General features: G+C 34.2%; 2 protein-coding genes and 1 long non-coding RNA gene across 21 annotated transcripts in view; 2 read left to right on the plus strand and 1 right to left on the minus strand.

The window, feature by feature from the left end:
• Positions 1-21569, plus strand: part of LOC127837643 (hamartin-like) — a 318472-nt gene that overhangs the window by 106389 nt on the left and 190514 nt on the right. The window lies entirely within an intron of this gene.
• The window catches only part of LOC127837648 (uncharacterized), a 170371-nt gene that overhangs the window by 52708 nt on the left and 96094 nt on the right, over positions 1-21569 (minus strand). The window lies entirely within an intron of this gene.
• On the plus strand, positions 10214-13964 carry LOC127837656 (uncharacterized). Of its 2 annotated transcripts, XR_008029420.1 has the most exons (4): positions 10214-10380; positions 11329-12116; positions 12517-12693; positions 13608-13964. It is a non-coding gene; the product is annotated as an uncharacterized LOC127837656 (long non-coding RNA). The 2 variants fall into 2 exon arrangements; XR_008029419.1 differs by having other exon boundaries at positions 10214-12116.

The raw sequence follows: 21569 nt of genomic DNA on the forward strand, positions 1-21569 counted from the left end.
CTTTCGTGCGGTTTGCTAGTTCAGACTAGCAATTGTTAAGCGTGTTAAGATCTCTATCGTGTGAAGCTTTGCAATAAAACCAGACTAACCATCCTGTATCGTGTGTTTGTTACATCACTATCAGGATGCACATTTTACCGTGGTTTATTGATTACATTGCTATTGAAGTAAAAACTACACCCCTAAATTGTTTTTTACTTTTTTGTTATCAGAGCAGCGTATCACATTAATTATTGTTTAAGATACTAAACAGTAAATGGTTGAATGTCTAGCCATGGCATATGTCTGATACAAACGATACAACACAATTGATAAGCTTTGTTTGGATAGCCGTTATTGCAAGCACATATGAATTTTGGCCAATAACTTTTTAAATTGCGCTAACAATGTTGCACTGTTATTTGCACTGTGGGAGCAGAGATAGGAATTGACAATAACAAGAAAAATAGCTACACCCCTAAAATATGTTGGCGATATGGTTGTTATAAAATTATCATTGTATCAAATACTTTGGTGTGTCTGTCCTTCTGTCCTGAAACTTGTAATTTGAACTGATGAATTACAAGAATGTTAAGTAAATTGGCACAAAGGGTCACCTTTATAAGACAATTTATAAATCGTTAGAACTAAGCGGCTTTCTTTAATATTTTATCTTGACAAGGTCAAGCCTTTAGGTCAGAAGTCAAAATACATAAATTGGCAATCAAAGTATTGTTTGTGAGCTGTAGCAAAAGACATACTACCTTCAAGCCAATGGCCTTATTTTCTAAAATAGATCGTGTGCGTTCAATGGCGTCACTGAACCTGCGAGAAAACTGGAATACTAGTAATTTTGCATAAATATTACCTAAGTGAGTCGGTGTTTAGCATTATAGTTAGATGGCGTTCTTTTAGGTCAATTTTATACTAAAAGGCCAAAGAACAGACAACGGCAGTTTTGAGTATTAATTAAACTTCTCCGCTTTATGACCACGATGCAAGGATGGATTTCTAAAAAACATTTTAATTAACCATGGCTGACGTTTATGGTTTTTGTTGTTAACACTAGCCACTTCGCTACCTTGAAAGTCATACTTGAACTTAAAATTCACAATTAATCACAGATATTTTTACTCTGCATAAGTGTTAAAGAGATATATGAAGGTATAAATCAATGTATCGACTCCATCTTGTAGAAGTCGGGGTTTTATTTTACTTATGTTTTTTTTACTTTAAGAGGTATAATTGTTGATTATATTGATTTTGTCATAGTTACTATAATAAATTAATAAGACAAGTGTATTCGTTAAACAGAAAATGATTATTCGCTGCTTTAAAAGAAAACCTACTACTGGAATGTTGCAAAATAAGCGCTATCAAGAACCTTTTTTCATTGCTTTTATACAGGATTTGGCATTCGCTTTCAAATAGTAAACTATCAATGTGTCATTTGAATTCATCATCCGATAGATCTTTTGTAACGGTTGTATATGAATGTGTTTTCATTTGCTGTTAACGGATACAATGCCAAATGCAAGTACTTTAAACACGTTTTGTCTTAGTTTAACACTGTGGACTCATTTGTGCAAAATTTTTGCTGTTTAGTTAAATTCGCCTTAGTAATCTGGTATCAAGTCTTCTATAAATCATAACATCTGCAGAATTTACAATCGAACAACATATACTCCTAAGTACTGATATAAGACAGACACAAAAGATTATCAAATTAATTTGAATAAGAATGTTAACCATGTCTATCAAAAACCAATTGCTTACGCTTTAAAACAACCGGGCCCTGGATTCAACAATGGCAAACATTTCCATTTCTTATCAGTGTTCTAGATAAGGTATTGGATCGTTCTGTCAGGAAGGAGTAGTCTCCCTCAACTTGTAGCGTCGATGATAGACTGAAGGAGGCAGTCTACAGTTTTGTAGCCCTATTTGCGCATTGGCCCCGGTCAATTTCCTGAACATAAGGCGTATGACCTAAACAAAATTGTTTTTTGACTCCAGGAGCTTAAATGTAAGTATAAATGGTCAATATTCTAGTAATTTCACATGTTTTCAGTAATTCGAAACTAAGTTACCTGAATTTTAGTCAACAACAACAACATGCTCAGTGAGATGTAAACAAATGTACTTCCTGCTTAAAGCAGCCGGAATTTGATAGATTTCAACGGTGGGTTTAAATAAGTTAGCAGTGCAAAAAAGTTCAATGGTAATGACCCATTTTGTCTGGCTCAGTTTGAAAGCATTTGCTGTGATAGTGCAAAGCATGTTGTCCACTGTGTGCGTATTCTTACCCGGAAAGATAAATGTGATTGCCGGGTTTATCTGAAAATGGGGTTTTTACGGGCAAGTTCCGAGACCTCCGAAAAGGTCTATTTTACCCCAGATACCATTTTAAAGTGCTTTTTCTGCATTGTTTTGTGCTTTATTTGCAAGCTGTTGATGAGCTGCACTGAATATTGTCTGAATCTATTTTCAGGTTGGGACTGAAGGCCTTGTTGTGAGGGTGTTTTGCAGACCAGTGGTTGTCGGCCTGGTGATTTTCAAGAAAAACTGTAGACTGCCCCCGAAGGTTCGTAAAATGGTTTGTCAGGAGTTATTTCCCTTTCATTAATATGACTTTTCTTGATAAATAAGTGATTTTATAAATACATTAAGTTTTCCACGAAGGTTTACGCAGCCACGCAGAACGATAATTGCGAAAATTCTGATTACAGAAAGATCGATATTTTTACATTAAAGTCGCACATCTTCTCTGACCATTTGTTTCCGTTGCTGATTTGTAGATATTTGATGTACTTTATTGTGAATGGGTTGTTCATACAGAAAAAAGGCGAGCGTAATGGTATGTTGATTCAGCATAAGTATATCAATAACGTTTATACAGATTGAAAGTAATATAGCACATTTGAACAAGTGACCTTCCTGTCCCATTTGCTTCTACCGTGGTCACTCATATACTCATCATTAATAGGAATATTAGCAACAGCAACTGTATTCCAGTATATTTAAAACTTTCTTAACATATGCAACGTCATATATTTTAATTGAAGTCATGTTTGAAGAATTGTCAGAATGTATCGCAATGCCAATTTAAAATACGACTCACCGTCATAACAAACTTAAAAGCTCTTTTGGTACATTTTAACAACTACATCAAGAGAAGAACCTCCAATTATCATGACCTACCTAGTTAAAGTACTCCCCACTAAAATCGAATGCGAATTAAAGAGTCTTGAAGAAACATAGCAAGCTCTTGAAAAACGATAGTTCTAGTCGTTAGAAAACCGAGTTTATTGCCAAAGCGCAATGTGTCGTCCTTGATCAGACTAAGCAGTCTAAACATACAGTCCAGCGTTGCTATAAGCCGGCGTATGTATTTCGTAGTTACAATTCGCAAAACAGTTGCACTTGACTTTAACGCACTTTTGCAACGGGTTCTAAAACGTCGCTTTCCGCATTGCATGGATATACAGTTTGTTTAACATAGACATCTTCGAAAGTCTAACAAAAATCAAGCGGAAAGTTTCGTCATGGATTACATGGATAATCCAGTTATTACTGCACTTTTACTAGGCAGACAATTAACGAACGCATACTTTTCAGTTTTGTCCCACGACGTGCCTTCTGTAAGGCAAAATATTTGTGTGATATTAAATAATGAATGTAAAAATATATCATAACGTTAAACAAAATCACAAATTTCGTTTAAACATACTTATTTAAAATAGTCATAGATGAATGCGCACAAAGTGTTGTACAAATGAAACGATAAATGCGTTCTTATGATTCATATCCTCAATTAAAACTGAGACAAATGCATAGGCGGAAAGTTCGTTCCTAATTTATTAGATATAAAATATCAAAGATAAATGCATGAACTTATCAATAAAACTCAATGAAGGTTACGCATAACGTTGAAATGGAAAATATGTCGAAAATGAAACTGTAATTATAGAAATAGGAATACATACTATAAAAATAGACGGTTTATAAATTAACCGGTAATTATACCAATGCAAATCCCCTGACAACCTGCGCTGCATTAAGTATTTCGTAATTAACTCACCGTCAATAATAGTGTTCAAAGCCCTTCTCTGGATGACATAAATAAAATGTGGTTATACAGCAGCCCGAGTCCGAGATTCATCTCCATGTGAGGAATAACATACGCACATTAACTATCATGAATTTTGATAGACAGCAGCCCGAGTCCGCCGAGATTATCTGGATGTGATGAATATTGTAGCAACCTCTTAGATAGTGAATTGTTGTACAAAGCAGCCCAAGTTCGAGATTCATCTAGATATGAGGAATAAAGTAGGGACCATGACAATCATGAATTTGGTACAAAGCAGACCGAGTCCAAGATTCGTCATGATGTGAGGAATAACATAGGAACAGAGAATGTCGTGCATTTTTATGCTCACCCAAAACAATTTTTGGGGGGAGCATATAGTCGTCGCTTCGTCTGTCCGTGCATGTGTCCGTGTTTCCGTGTGTCCGTCAGTGCACAATTTTTGTCCGGGCTATTTCTCAGCAACTAATGACCGGAATTCAATGAAACTTTATTGGAAGCTTTACTACCAAGAGGAGATGTGCATATTATCAGCGGGTTCTGGTCGGATGATTTTCCACAGAGTTATGGCCCTTTGAAATTTTCCATTAACTGTACATATAGTGCAATTCTTGTCCGGGCTATTTCTCAGCAACTAATGACCGGAATTCAATAGAACTTTATGGGAAGCTTCACTACCAAGAGGAGATGTGCATATTATCAGCCGGTTCTCGTCGGATGATTTTAACAGAGTTATGGCCCTTTGAAATTTTCCATTGTACGTAAAGTGCAATTCTTGTCCGAGCTATTTCTCAGCAACTTATTACGAGAATTTAATGAAACTTTATGGGAAGCTTCATTACCAACAGGAGATGTGCATATTATCAGCCGGTTATGGTTTGATGATTTTTTTACAGAGTTACTGACCTTTGAAATTTTCTATAAACTGTACATATACTGCAATTCGTGTCCGGGCTATTTCTCCCCAACTACTGACTGGAATTCATTGAAGCTTTATGGGAAGCTTAACTACCTTGTGGAGATGCGCATGTTATTTGTGGGTTCTGGTTAGATGATTTTTTTAGAGAGTTATGGCCCTTTGAAATTTTTAAGTTGTTAAACCATCCATTCTATTATTTTGTCCAAAATTATGCCCCTCAGGACGTTTCCTTTTATGTGAATATATAGTGCAATATTGTGACCAAAAAAAAGTTTGGGAGCACCACCCGTCTCCGACGGTTTCTTGTTGAATATAGCAGCCTGCGTCCACCGAGATTTATCATAATACGAGGAATAACATTGGGGCCTTGATGATCATGAATTTTGGTACAAAGCAGCCAAAGTTAGACATTCATCTAGATTTTAGCAATAAGGTAGAAACCCTGAAGATCCCTAACCTTCTGGTTATGGTGTCAACAAAGTCAAATGTTCTGCATGTATTGTTTTCATCCATATAAAGAGAATGAGTATTTGTGTGTTCAAGTGCAAATGTTTTGCCAACACACTTTACTTTACAATTACGTTAGTTAAACCATGTCTGGTACGTGCAGTCACATTCGGCCTGAGTTTGAGTTGTATCCAAGTATTTTTTTTAAATACAATGGTCACATACTGATTTTGCGTATTCTTTCACATACCGTTTGACGGACAAGTAAGTAACTTCACATGGCGATCGAGTCCATAACAAAACTGTTTAATAATGTTGATACGTGACCTGGCCTGAGAGTCAATAATGCCCAGCCTCAGTCCTTTGACAATATTCCATCAATATGTCTTTGACTGGTAGAAGATGGAGTGAAAATACCGTACATGTTCAAATAGACATGATTTGGTGTATGCCTTTTTTCAAGATGATAAGAGATGCAGATGAACATGAAATCAATTCTACCTTCCAGGTTTTTACACGTGTTTAAATACCTTTGGCGGGAGGCTGCAGCATTTTGAGGGTCAACTATTTAGTCGATAATGTCTTTAATATCAAAGTAAATGAAAGAAGACAATAATGGCGCTCTGCAGAACCCCAACTGACATTCCGGAAGCAACGAGGAAGTTTCTGGAAATTGTTTCTCGTTGCTTTTGATCTTATATCGGTATGTAGATTTGGTTCGAAAAAAACATGTTTCAGCTTCAAAAACAGGCCTCATTGACAACCTTTATCCACGGCATTAAATCCGTTACGAATGTTACCGAAGATAAGTCTTCCAGGTTCTTGCCTTGTGTCCCATAATAGTGTATTGTACAGATTGGTAATACATTTAAAGTTAAGTCGAAAAGTTTCATATCTTCTATGGCATATTAAAGTCTTGATACAACATTTTTGTACTTATGTGTGCTTCTTAAAATGTTAATTCATTTGAGGCAATCCGCTGATGTGTTATTTGTTCCATTTAAGTTAGTTGAACATTGTCGTTAACTGGCAAATACTGAAACATCGCAAGACAATGACCTTACAATAAATGGCTCCATTTTTAGCAGCCCATTCTTAAACCGTAGGGGTTGACTCGACGACATAGCAGGTACACGCTTCACAAAATATTATTATCATTTTTCACATACTTGTTCTTAGAACACTTTACTTGTTAACTTATATCCAGGAGTCTCAACAATCATTATGTTTTGGCGAATTCGTGCATTAGTACCATGTCAAATGAAATACACATTCACATGTTTTAGATAATTGGTAGAGTGCCTTATTTTGTTTCTCGAGAGGATACTTCAATCTTGATGGTTAACTTTATTAACGTAACGAATTTCTAAGTGGAATGTTGACTAAATGTCGTGTTAGAGGATGTTATTTTAAACTCACAGTGTTGTAGATGTGCACTGTAAGTCTGTAAATAAACGACTTTCGACGACGCATCGTGTGGATAACTTTGTACTGATGACAACTAAAAAGATCTAAATTTTTGTGAAGGCTTTTGCGTTAAAATGTTGACGTAACTCCGTATCTGTGTGATATTGATCTTCTCTGTGAAATGTACGGAATCTGCTGCATTTAAAAGTTATTTTGAAGCAAGTAAGTTGCTACTACTCCTACTTATAATTCTGACTAAAATATAATTAATACTAATATTTAGTCTTATATTAACATTGTACGGTAATAATAATTATGTTAATATCAATATTTGTTTATTATTATTATCATGACTATTATTATTATTATTATTATTATTATTATTATTATTATTATTATTATTATTATTATTATTATTATTATTATTATTATCAATATTATTATTATTATTATTATTATTATTATTGTTATCATTATTATTATTTTCAAACACATTCTTGGTCAAAAAAGGTCACAGCCTTTACTATGTATTTTGTCATATTATATTGTTATACCACTATAATTATAATAACATAATGTCTATTTACAACTATAGGACAATGTCAGAGTGTAGCAAACTTGACGAACGGTGTTATCATTGGCGATGTACGCAACAATAATGTCCGCTTCAAATGCGACCACGGCTTTTTCAGCAATGTTCCGAATCTGCAGGAAATATTGTTTAGCTGCAAATATATCCCGGCGCTTGGCAGCGTGGCTTGGAAAGGTCAAGGAATAAGAGTAGAGAACGAACAAGGACAACAAGCTTTGTACTTGAAACCAAACAGGACCTCTTATTAATTCGTTTCGATGTAATAAAATGAGATATTTAAATAATTTCCCAGTGTAAGTTTCATTTATACTCGACGTTTTTATTCTATGTAGTTTAGCTTTATTCTCAAGTCCTCCCATGATGTTATGTTGGAAGTCAATGTAAAAATGTGCTACTTGTGAGTAACTATGTCGATAGAGACTCTTAATGTTTGTTTAGACAGAAGTATTGACAACTGCATCTTTAATAGTTGTTGATATTACCTGATGGACCAAACATAAATATACATAATTGGAACATACGCATCATTATCAATATTTGCATGCACCGTGTTTCAAATGTGTCTAAACACTCTTAATATTTGTTTAGACAGAAGTGTTGACAACTGCATCTTTAATAGTTGTTGATATTACCTGATGGACCAAAAATATATATACATAATTGGGACATACGCATCATTATCAATATTTGCATGCACCGTGTTTCAAATGTGTCTAAAATTAAGACTCCCCAATTAATTATCATTGAACCATTCGCTAGCATTAAATGAATTATTTTGTTTAGGTTGCCCGCAACCAGACAATTCCAAGTTTGCAGAGAATTTGATGGTGAATTATATCAGCAGCGCAAAACTGACGATTGTTAATTCGATCGCCGTCCCGATTGAAGACCTGACATATTTCCTGTCTGGGGACACAATTGCATTGGTATGTAAAACGGGGTAAGTCAACATCATTTATAAGTTTTGTTTACTCTACGTCAACACTCAACTCATTTTCTTGATGATAATTGGTCATATGGGGGGGACAACAGTTACACTACGCGACAAGAGTATTACAACGAATAGATTGTGTTGGTTGACAGCTTATTGAACGAACAAATAAAACGGACTTAACTCGCTACAACATTACTTAACGGGATCACAAAATTACAGCTCCCGCTAAATAATTCGTAGCGAGTATAGTAAAGCGAAATAAGGTGAATATTAAAACAAAATAAACGCTAGTGACTTTTTTTACTGATATGGCTGCCAAGTTAGCGGCATTAAAAAATTGAAAAAGTTAAGGGTATAAACCGGCGAAAAACATCCGTTTCGGCACGGACGTCACCATCTCGATCGTCACGTGATTACTCCCTCTGAGACTACTAGAGTTTTTATTGCTGTTTATTTTGTCTATTTTTAATAGAAAGTTTTAGCATATGTTTAAGTGGAACGGTTTTCAATTTAGTCGTTATTTGTCTTTAAACTTGGTAAACATTTTGAACGTCATAAGTATAAAAATAAACAATATAAAAGATATTTTCTATTGTTTGGTTAAAAAAGAATGCGGTGAGTAAAATGTGGGAAAGTCTGGTAAATTTTTAAACGTTATCGGACCTCCAGTCGGGTAAGATTTTTATGTCTTTTGCATGAGTTCTTAGTAATACAATATCGTTATTCACAATTATTATTTTATTTCCTATAAATTATGTACATGATATAAGTTTGTGATTTATTTACATTCATAAAAGATAATTATATTTCCAGTGACCCATTACCAATGTAAAAACACTATCTATATTACTTAATACATCTTCTATTCTGCATTATTTTCTGTTGTGAACGTAGCTACGTGCACACTGGCCTTCCTGAAAATGAGACAAAACAGACAAACGTTCAACTGCATTGAGGACAAGCATTAACGGACACGAAAAAGACCCCATAAACATGCTACCTTTCTAATCAATACCTCGACTGTTTGTGTTCGGAGCTTTATACATCAACGTATCACGATAATGATGTAGGGGCCTTTTCACGTTTTGGTAAATTGACAAAAAAAAATTGTTTCAGATTCACAAATTATCGTTTTAGTTATCATATTTGTGAGAAAACAGTAATACTGAATATGAACATGCTTTAAAATATCCATTATATGCATCTTTTGACGATTTGAAAACGTGAAAATTATTAAGCGTTGCAACGCCAAACGATTGAATAATTTGGAAAGTTCTGTTGTTTTCTTAATATTTTGTGAAACTACGAGGATCGAGGATTGCTTATATAAAGTAAAAAAATACATCCCCTCATAGCATGAGTACGCATGGCCGATCGGTCTAAGCGGAAGACTTTTACTCCAGGACTCCATTGGCCAGTGATTCGAGCAGAGCTGCGGGTTACTTTTTTTTAAAAATTGTATTCTTGTTTTTTTATTGGAGATTTTTAGGTCCAATGTTTAACTTTATCATTATTAAGCATTTAATGACAAACTTCAATAAATTTCAAAATCTGTGAAAAGGCCCCTTTAAAAATAATTTCGAAACGTTCATGGTTTTTTTAACGCGTGCTTAAAGATAATGGACGTGTGTAAGCAAAAACATGTCGCACGGAATAAGTTAACAAAAGTTAATGTTATAAATATATGTATACGTACTATATTTCATTCTAAAATGTGGCTTTTTTTTAAAGTTAGTAAACATATTTCTATACTCAGTTGTTGATAATGGAAAAATTGCAGACCTTAGCGAACCAAGTGATCAGAAACAACTCAATGAAACTGCTCATTTTCAGACGATCACTGTCGACCTCCGTGCGTTCCGTTCGGGGCGCGAGTAGTTGAATCACCAAGTCGAATAGACATAGGTACGACCATTGAGTTTGTGATGTCTGTGATGAAAAGATGTACGGGGGCTCGACTTATATTACGTGCCTGTCGAACACGAAATGGAGAGGTGAACCAATAGATTGCACAGGTATGAAAATAATATTTAACTAAGTCAAGTGCTTTAATAAAATCATTCTTATGATTATAGCTAAGTCTCGGATTGCCATGTGGCTTGTGTGAGGCTTCGTCGTAAAAATGAATACGGCCATTCATCCCTTTGCAAATTATTGCAGTAGAGCTGTTGTCCGTTACTGGCATAATAATGTTGTTTTGGTACTGGTAAATCACTAGGGTAGGCCGAGATTTCCGAATAAAGTGAGAGTATTACAACTTAACAAGTTCCTGTCAGCTATGTATCAATTGGTCATGTGGTTGGTGTGGCGATTGGTCATAAAATATCATCAGGCCATTCATCCATTTGCAAATTATTCCAGTAGAGCGGGTTTCCGTTACTGGCAAAATAATATTGATCTGATACTGGTTAATCGCTAGGGTCGGAGAAGCTTTCCAATTATAGTTAGAGTAGAAAAACTTAAACTTACAAGTCCCTGTCCATCAGATTTGTATCAATTAGTCACGTGGCTTGTGTGGCGATTCGTCGTTAATATCCTTAGGCCAATTATCCATTGACAAATTATTCCAGAAGAGTGGCTGTCCGTTTCTGGCCCAGTTATTTAGTTTAAGTACAAGTAAATCGCTAGGGTCAACAAAGCTGTCCATGTTTTGTGCGAGTATAATATCGTATAGATAAAAAATGTATAAAACATGTTGTTAAAGGTCCAAACAAACGTATTAACATCTGTGTGTTATGGACGACGTTGACGTTAAAGTATTCAATAACAAATTGTATTCTCTACACAATCATACATTAAAAAAATAAATATATCGTTCGATGAACAACTTTAAAAAACAATCTGTGAACATGACAGTAAAATACGGCGAAATTTGACAGGGCGGTCCCTATTTACGGCGGACGTGAACGACCTGGTAAGTAATGCAACTGTTATCAATAGTACTCACAAATCTGCCATCACAGATGCTGATGTCGACTCTGATTCATATGGAATAAGCATTGCATTTAAAACTGGTGTCGATGTCTACTTCCTAATGGATGTTTCGAAAAGTATTGATGAACGCCAGTTCGAAGGGATGAAACAGTGTGTTACTGCTTTACTTCAAAATGTAAGTTCTTATGAAGTAATTATTGCCGTTTGTTGTGTATTTGTATTGTTATAATTGAGCAAACCGGGAGTATGCAGGTCGTACGTTGTTGTTTATGTAGGAATGTGTGTATACATATACACATTATAATAAAATTCATAGAATTATAGAAATAACATGTTCTGAAAAAAACGCGTCCCATAGCTTTAATATTTGGGGTTTTACATTTGATTTAATATCTTGTTTAAAGTGTGCTCAAATCATGTCTCTTCGTTCTTAACTGTTGTAAACCCATGTTTCTGATTATTATTAAGAATTGTATTGTAAACGACTTAAAAAAAATTATGTAAACTCATGGGTCAGTGGTTTAATATTTAGCCTCTAGAATCATGTTTAATGTACTTCTAAAGGGTGTATTCAGAATATGACCCTGGGTTATAAAAGGGAAACAAGTTCGCATTTAAGGGCTATCTTTACCCTCTGGTTTTGTTTATAGGTGGGTGTAAACAAAACTCAAAATTCAACCCGAGTTGATGTGTATCTGTTTGCCGCCAATGTGAAAGGGACGTTCACGCCTCGAGATCGTCTGAGTGCAAGTGATTGCAAGATGATTGCTTCACTTGAAAAAAAAATAATATTTTCTTGACGACCGATTAGACACAGGTATATCTAGTTGCCAACACCAAACCAAGAGACTTACTGAGCAGGCCCACATTTCTATGTTCATAGAAGTATCTTGAGTATCTTGCTTCAAGTATTGGTTTATTTTTTTATGTATTTGATGATGATGCTTAAGATAGCAGATATGTTGTTTATTTTACACTTAATGTTCATTCTAAGCTTTTAGTATTTCGAAATAAAGGTTTTTGTACGATTTATTGCAATATTAAACATTGAGTTTTAGCTAAATATTATCATTATGATCGCCATTATTATACTCAGCATTTTCATCTATTAATCATTGGCAAAAAACCTGTATCCCCAATTTAAGATAATATTCTATAAACTATGCGGAACTATATCAAAAATGTATGCTGTACATAGTGATGTATTATAATTTCAGGTCTTACAACGAATATAAACAAGGCACTAGACATGGTTCGCGTCGACATTCATGCGAAGAGATTATTTTTCAAAGCACGAATAATCCGCGATGTTGTCATTCTGCTTATCGACGGAATGTATACTGTTTACATACTAACGGAATATGTAAAATTACAAACTTCATAAACAAGATAACGTATATTTATTCCTCTCTAAATTGATAAAATATGTTTTTTTTTCTAAGTGTGATAAAGACAATTTACCGCAAAGGGAGACGATACATTGATCTACGAAATGTTGAAAATGTCCTCCCTTCCCAGTTATGATACAAGTGTATACATTATCGCATTATAATATTTAATATTTAGTTTTGTTGTTTTTTTTCTACACTTTTATAAGGTGTGGCGCAGTATACCGTTATATAATACACAAGTTATCATATTACATATATGTGTGTGTGTGTATTATGTTTACTTTCTATTTAACACGTTACTTAAAAGTTATGTTTTACTATATATAATTGCGATCGGGCTAAGGGCTACTTATCTATCTACGGACTATTAAATTTACAGACAGACAGACAGTCTAACTGTCTGTCTGTCTGTCTGTCTGTCTGTCTGTCTGTCTGTCTGTCTGTCTGTCTGTCTGTCTGTCTGTCTGTCTGTCTGTCTGTCTGTCTGTCTGTCTGTCTGTCTGTCTGTCTGTCTGTCTGTCTGTCTGCTATCTAGTCAACGGCCATTTAGCCTAAAACACGCATCGTATGTTATGTTCTGTAAATTTGACTCCAAGCTCATGAAAACAAAATGATTTAATTCGTTCAAATCAATTATTCCAAATCTGTTAATTAAGTGTTCGCGTAACAATTGATAACAATTGATAAATAAGCTGGTTGGTCATGCTAGAATGGGTCATGATTGCTTCATTATCTATGATGTAAAAATAACAACGATTTTCCAGTATGTGTTTATATGTATACACATTACGCATCATATTAGTAACTCGAAATCCTTTTTTATATAGCACTCACAATCGCTAATTAATTCGTAATAAAGAAACATACGTGACGCATTTTCAATATTTAAAACCCATTTTTAATTGCAAACATTCGAGCCAAATTCACACAAGGCGGCAGCCCGGGGCCGATGGCCGAGCTATTGAAGACACAGTTTGAAGTCATGTTTTTCTCCATCGCATTTGTCTCTAACGATGACACGGCTGGCCTCCGAGTGATGGAAGAGATGTCAAACAAAGTCGAGGGAGAAAACTTTTTCTTTGCAATTGACAGCAAGAATGTCATGGCCGCAGACGGATAATGTGTTACATTACAAATATTACCCGAAGAAGCAAATATTGTCGGTATTGTGAACAAACAAAAACAACAGACGCCATATAGTGTGAAAAAAAGTATAGTCTATATTAAGCTTATTTAAATATATCTGCAATATTTACGATTATCGCACTTAGACATCAAAAGGACAAAGCGTATTAAACTATTGAATACTTTACATGCCATGACATATTGGTCGGATACTTTTTATACATCAAAATACATATAGCGTACAAAGTCTGTTTGCGAGACAAAATCGACTCCAAAAAATAATAGAAATACAGGCGGCACATATTTTTATCCAAAAGACACCATGGTAAAGATAAACTAAATTTATACGATTTTTTTTATACCAATCTTATTTTTATTTGTGTTCTTCTTATTTTGAATAAATCGATACATACAGACAGGTGTGTGCGACTTGCTGATGAAAGCTAACGATTAAAGGGTTTCACTCTTCTAAATACTCAAATCGGGAGGTATCGAGTGTAAATGTTTAATAGCTTCACAACAATAAAGTAGGATTTGTTATTCCAAATACTATTCCCGAAAATGCACTACTGGAAACCGTTGGCTGATGTCAACGAAGTTAAAACAACGGGGTTTTCACCATAAACAATCGGAATTATACACAATGAATTTTAAGATAAAATTAAATACTTAAGTGAAAACGCGGATAGGCGGATTAGTTCCGTATTATCTTAAGGCACCCTTGCTGACGCTCCTCAAAATCTTTTTAACCAATTTTGTAGCGTTAATGTTTGGTCCAAAAGTTCTTCATAAGAAATGATTTATGCATGCTTATATTTTTAGAAAATGTGTTTTGACTGTTGTTCGGTTAGTTTCGTCGTTTCGGACATGTCAACCATGTTATACTATTACTCTGTTATTACTATTAAGGAAAGTTGATGACACATATGCATGGGCTATGGAAGTATACTTAAATATGTCCGTAATTGAGAATTAAAATGATTATGTCAACCGTTATTATGGTAGAAAACTATGGAAGAACTATGCTTAATGCTTAATAACAATTGCTTATATTTCTATATCATACTTTGTACACACGAAATAGTACTTTCCTATTATTAGTTACCATTAGCATAATAGTCACACACATATTTCAGCTTATATATCAAAGACAATTTAATGTTTTTGAATTTTTATTTTCAATAAGCATTTAGCAATTACTAAATATCAATTTTATAATATCATCATTACGTTAAGCAAAACGTTAATTTCAGTTGTGTACATAAATTATCATTTTGCAACTATAATATAGAACGGTCGATCGGAAGAAAGCATAAGCCATCGTTTTATTTATATAAAAAACGTGTAAAGAAGAGTAATCTAAAACAAAAAGTTATTTATACAATGGCATGGCGTGCGAACTAAGGTATATCATCCTAAGACATGAAGGCTTATGTGTTGGATTGTTACGGCCAGATGACCGCGGGTAACGCTCCCTTCGGATCTGTCTATTTGTCTAAATCATTTCGTTTGATGCACGTCGGACAGCGATTGCGGGAGGCTTGAAAAGTGCTGTATTGGACCATGTTGGAGTCGCGATTTCTTGTAAACACAACATTATATAACGCGCCGGTTTTATGTATGTGTATCTTTCATGTTGCACATATATCACAGGTTCTATAAAAGGTATGATTTCAGACGTGTTCAAATATCAAATGTTTCATATATATGTTTAATAACCAGCTCTGTTTAATGTTATAACAAATGTGTTTGCCAGTTAAAGGTTGCGTTAATTTTTATAAATTAAATGTTATTCTTAAAACTGTTCTTAAAATAAATGAGACTGAAACATGAGCTTGTTCCACCTTAAACATATGACAATACATTTGTTTGCTGTCTGTTGACTAATACCGAATAAACTATACAATAAAAGATAGCTTTTGAAATTATTTTGACTGTATTGCCATGTGTGCAAACAGTTTATATCACAACTTTTAAACATTTTAAGGAGCAGTTTACGCCCAGATGATCGTCATGAAAAGTTAAAACGCAAACGTATGACATAAAAATAACCAGTCATATGCAGATCATGTTTATGGTTAAAACTGAAAGCGTCAAACATATTGACATCTGACTGACAACTTATGTGAACATTGATTACGTGTATGAACATTAAAACATGATTTAGTACGTGGTGGACATTAAAAAAAGATTGATTACGTGGGTTAACATTAAAACATGATTAAGTACGTGGATGGACATTAAAATATGATTTAGTACGTGGATGGTCATTAAAACATGGTTGAGTACGCTGTATAATATTACAATAAAACATAATGTCGATGGTTTTTTATGGTTGTAATTTGTATGCTTGAGCACTGTGGAGCTATTTGACCACGCGGACATCGGTTCAAAAGGTTATTTGGTTCCAGTTTGGTTCTGGCAAAAGCTTCGCAGAGGGCTCTTGTTCCAGTGAAATCGAGCTTTTAATTGAACTTTCATTCATTTTATTTCCAATAACGTTTGCTTAACTATTTTATTGAGAATGTAAATTTTACATTGTGTTAGCTGGTTTGTACTTGGTTAAAATATGTCTTATTGGTCTATATTAACATCTACATGCCCGGAATAAATAGGTTTTTACATATTTCAGTTTTGCCATGCATGTTGTTTTCAATCCGATGATGAAAACGAATGCATGTGTGCATTTAAACTGTTGTTACAAATATAATAACATTGTCAAATGTTTCTCATGCTTTTAAGTCAAGTGTGCAAATGATGAACAAATTGTGAAACAAAGAATTGCTTGACTACATTTGTGTTTATTAAAATATAAAGTAAATATGCATACTTAATCGTATTTTATTGTTAAGTTGTTCATTAATTCTCTTCATTTGATAGCACGTTTTTACAACTTGATGTGTACATTTCTTCATTTGACAGATGTGCTCAATACGGCTCATGCCTAAATATGCGACTCATTCTGGGAAAAGGGTTTGAATGCATGTGCATAAAGTGTCGTCCGACATTAGCCTGTGCTGTCCTTATTTCTAAAGTCTTAATTTTGTTTGGTATGTAGTCAATAATTATTGATATCATAAGGATGCCAGGGTGTCCCGTCAACCGTCAGACAAATAGTAATCCTCGCATTGGCATGCCATTTTTGTGGAGCTAAAATTACAGATATTCATAACAAAATTAAATTTAACGAAGGTAAATATTTTGCCGCACGCGTCCAAAACTACATAGTCGATCTTCGTTTTTTTCTGTTTCATGGCAGTCTTTTGTTGATGTCTCTTCAGTGCATTACATGCTTTAAAGCAAAGAAAAAAATACATCAGGATACACGAGCTGTAAATTAAAAAAAACTCACATCATTCACTATAAATGTTCAAGACGACATAACTTGTTTGCTGGTGGAGACATCACCAAAAGGGAAAACAAATAAACACTCACTAAGATTAGAACAACTTTAGATAATGCCCCGTAATTATTCAGGATGATAGAAATGTTTTGCTAGTGGTGACATCGCCATTGTGTGTTGGTTATTAAGTACGAACGATAAAAACACGCGAGGTCTGAGGTGAATACAGTGCTTGGCTCTGGATAAATAAATGGACGTGTCTGTTGGTTGTTCAAAAATGTTTCAATTATAAAATGATATGTAAAATAAATACAATATTTTTTTTTATTAATCAGCTAGCAAATTCTCTTATTTGAAAAGCTTTTCGAGTCACATTAATTTATTATAATATACGCTTCGGAGTGCTCGAAACACCGATTATACCAGATATAATGTTATACATTACATCATATTATAATATATATCACTCATTTGTCGCATGAAGTCGATACAAGATTTTTCCTTTAAATGTGTGTTTCACGCAATATTAAAAAATGGAATTTTAATCGAAAAAGTCCTTTGTAGTGATCGAATCCACAAGCTCAAAGAAAGATGACAACTTTTACAAGAAAGATTTATCAAACAATTAGTCGTTTTTGTCATCAGTTGATGTTTGTTTTTATTCTTCAGTGACTCGCAGAACCATTCATATATCCCAACATCTGACGCAGAGCAATCACACATAGTTACAAACACAGTATGTCTATGTAACGTGTATGAATTGTTTGTGTATACATGTATGCTTTATACTATTTAATACAAATATTTGTATAAGTGTGGAATGATGGTCGAGGTATTTTGTTGATTCCACAGACGTCTTATTTTAGTTGGATACTTTTTAGATATAACTTGCATTAGTTTATCTTATAAATTTAAACTTAAACTTAGCTAATTGTTCAAATTACTAAAGCATAGTAAGCCAATCTAAACGTATTGTTAAATAAAGTGATTCGATATAGTAATCGTGTTACAATAGCAATCCTCATGGCATAAGGCATATAACATATAACGTAGTCTATCACTTTTTAAATTTACAATTTGGAATACTGTATGACCATCAACGTTCATGGTACGTGTTTTATTTTAATGGAATCTGAATTGGTATGTGTGTACACTTGTTTTTGAGCTACATAGTAGAACAAGTTAACGCATATTATTGCACGGATATGTAATCATTCCAGCAAATGGTTTCGATAGTTTGAAAAGAATATTTACTGATAAAGGTATGATTTGTAAATATTGCACTTACACGAATGTATGTTGGACATTTTTTTCATTTCTCTGCGAACTATTTTAATCGGAATGTGTACACATTAACTACGGCTAGTATTCAGTTCCGAGTGTGAAGCCAAGACAAAAGCAGTAATGTCAAACCCTATCTATGGATGACTTATCACAGGTAAATAAGCGAAGATACGCTGACACATTTCTATATTTACATGTAAAACGTATTGCGTCTGTTTGTTGACGGAATAGCAAAAATGTGGAAAAATGGGTAAAATAAATATGAAAAACATTAACATCCATTGGTTGTGTACGCGGGCGACATGACTAAGCCTACGTCCTGAGTAACTTACATGTTCGGAATCTTCAAAAATCTTCTTGAATAAGTTACTTTTATGGTGTGTTTACAAACTTAAAATTGTATTATTGTGTAAAATATGACATATTGAAAACGACGCTTGTGAGACATTGCCAAACTTGTTTGTGTGGGAGTGTAACTGTATTAATGCCAATCACTTCTTGTCCGTTATGAGTTCCCTATTACGACCCACTTCTCTGTCTTCTGAGTTTTAGTGCGTGCACGATGGACTCCGCGACTGTGGACCTTTTTCAAGTAGTTTATTATTGACCATCTATTCCTAATTTGACTCAAACATGTCTCAAACGATCAAACACGTTTTGCACTGACATACAGCTGAGGTTATTCCACCCATTTCGCTTGATCCTTTAGACTCGAACTCAAATAATATTGCTAAGAGGTCCAAATTAAAGTCATATTTCATTACAAGGTCCTATTTGAACATAAATCAGCGAGTGTTTTCACAGTGATAATATAATTCTTAATTTTGTTGGATCCCGTATTTCGAAAACAAAACGATTTCAAAACAAACTTATTTCGGAATCTGAATATAATTCATATACTTTAATATCGTTACATAGCATCCCAATATTATGTTTGTTTGTTTGTTGTTTTCGCGTCTGATAATGATAAAGACATCATGATCAAGCGGAATGGTGCAAAAAAAAATTGGGTCACTGTTTTAAAGGGGCCTTTTCACAGATTTTGGAATGTTTTGAAGTTGGTCATAAAATGCTTTATATTGATCAATGTAAACATTAGATATAAAAAGCTCCAGTAAAAAATCAAGAATAAAATTTAAAAAAAGGTTATCCTCAGCAGGGCTCGAACCACTGACCACTAAAGTCCTGGAGTAAAAAGTCTACCACTTAGAACACTCGGCCATCTTTCCGTATACAATGCCAGATGTATTTTATACTTTATATAAGCAATCCTAGTAGTTTCACAGAATATAACGACAACAACAGAACTCTCCAAATTATTAATTCGTTTCGCATTGCAACGCTTTATAATTTTCGGGTTTTCAAATCGTCAAAAGATGCATAAAATGGTTATTTTAGAGCATGGTAAATGTTCAGTATTACTGTTTCCTCACACATATCATAACTAAAACTAAAATTTGCGAATCTGAAACAACTTTTTTCAATTTTGTCAATTTACCCAAACGTGAAAAGGCCCCTTTAAAAATGACGTTTTAATATATATATTCCGACCGTTTAACGGACCAAGTAATCAGCCAATCGAATCGTCCAATGTTTGTATATAGAAAAACTAACCAATGACGTAACAACAAAGATAAATTGTGATCTTATCTTACAGACGTGAACATTAATGCTCATTCAAGTCGTAATTGTACTACAGGCTTAAGATTTTGTTTTATTCTTTATATTACTAAAACAACGTTGTTTTTCAGTAAAGAAAAGATTATCATTGATAACTTTGATATAATTCAATAATATATCAGCCGAGTTCAACATACACTTAAGTGTTATTAACAACATTAATGTTGTGCTTTATGAAGAACTAGGAAACCATTCAAATCGTCTTTTTTCCGTTTAGGAAAAGCCAAGGATTGCCACCGGTCGTGTTATCAGGGAAATCCAGGACCTTTGCAATATCTTGCACATGGGGAAGTGCAGCAGAGCTCCCCTTTTCCACAGTCCGCATCTGTTATGCACTGATCGGGTGTGACGCAATTAGGGTCCACCATCATAATGTGGGCGGGACACTCGTTCACTGCAATGAAAATTTATTTATAAATGATAACAAAATATTGTACTTTTGCGTTAATTATGTTAATATTGATGCAAATTATGATAAATATTACCGATACACCGATGAAATGCTATTCATATTGCTATTTTGAATTTTTACCAGAAAATATGTTAGACGTCCTACCTTGCTGAGGTACGGCCATCGTCTTTCGATCAGCTATTCTCCTGCGGGCCATAAGCGCCCGACCTGTCTGCGTCCTTTGTTCAGAGGGAGGCGCATCGAATACTTGACCGATGTCAAGCCTTGCCACCTCAGCTCTTGCTTGAGCTTCCCTCGGGGTTAAGACACCAGAGAATTCCGTGAACAAGATGAGAACATGTTAATAATATACATAGTGACGTCACACAAGTGGAACATGTTTAATATACTTAGTATCGTCACACAAATGAAGCTCATGTTGTAAGTTGATCCGTGAAACAAAATAAGTGTCTTTGTGTCGTATGAACGAATCTGCATAAAACTCAATTTAGATTCACATTGTAAATCGAATCATTCGTGTCGTCAGTTGTCAAACCGAAAGTACGGTTGATATTCAAAAGCATTATATTTCTCTTTCCGGGATATTTTTTCAATATGTTGATGCTGCATTAACGAATAACCATGTATATGAAGTGAAAACACCAAAAATAAACAACGGTTGTGATAGACACCTATAAACTGTTAGTTGCCCATAATATCACTTAAACATTAGTTCATTTTTGTTGTTGCAGAATTTATATATGTAGTGCATTAATTTATGACATCAATCTTAACTTGTAATATCTAATTTAAATCTAAATTAGCATAAATTATATTGTTTCACATGTTTTTCATTAAATTAAACGCTTGCATTTATTCGGCTACTGCCGTTTGCATATTTTTGCTACTGACGTTTGCCATTCCTAAACGTACTACTGACGTTTGCCATATTTGTGTTCACTATTTAAACGTTTATTTAATATCTGGTATATATTTTTGTTTGTTTATGCATAGACATGTGTAATATATATTCGTCCGGTAAAGCATAGACAGTTC

The sequence above is a fragment of the Dreissena polymorpha genome, chromosome 7, assembly GCF_020536995.1.
Source record: "Dreissena polymorpha isolate Duluth1 chromosome 7, UMN_Dpol_1.0, whole genome shotgun sequence".
NCBI lineage: Eukaryota > Metazoa > Mollusca > Bivalvia > Myida > Dreissenidae > Dreissena > Dreissena polymorpha.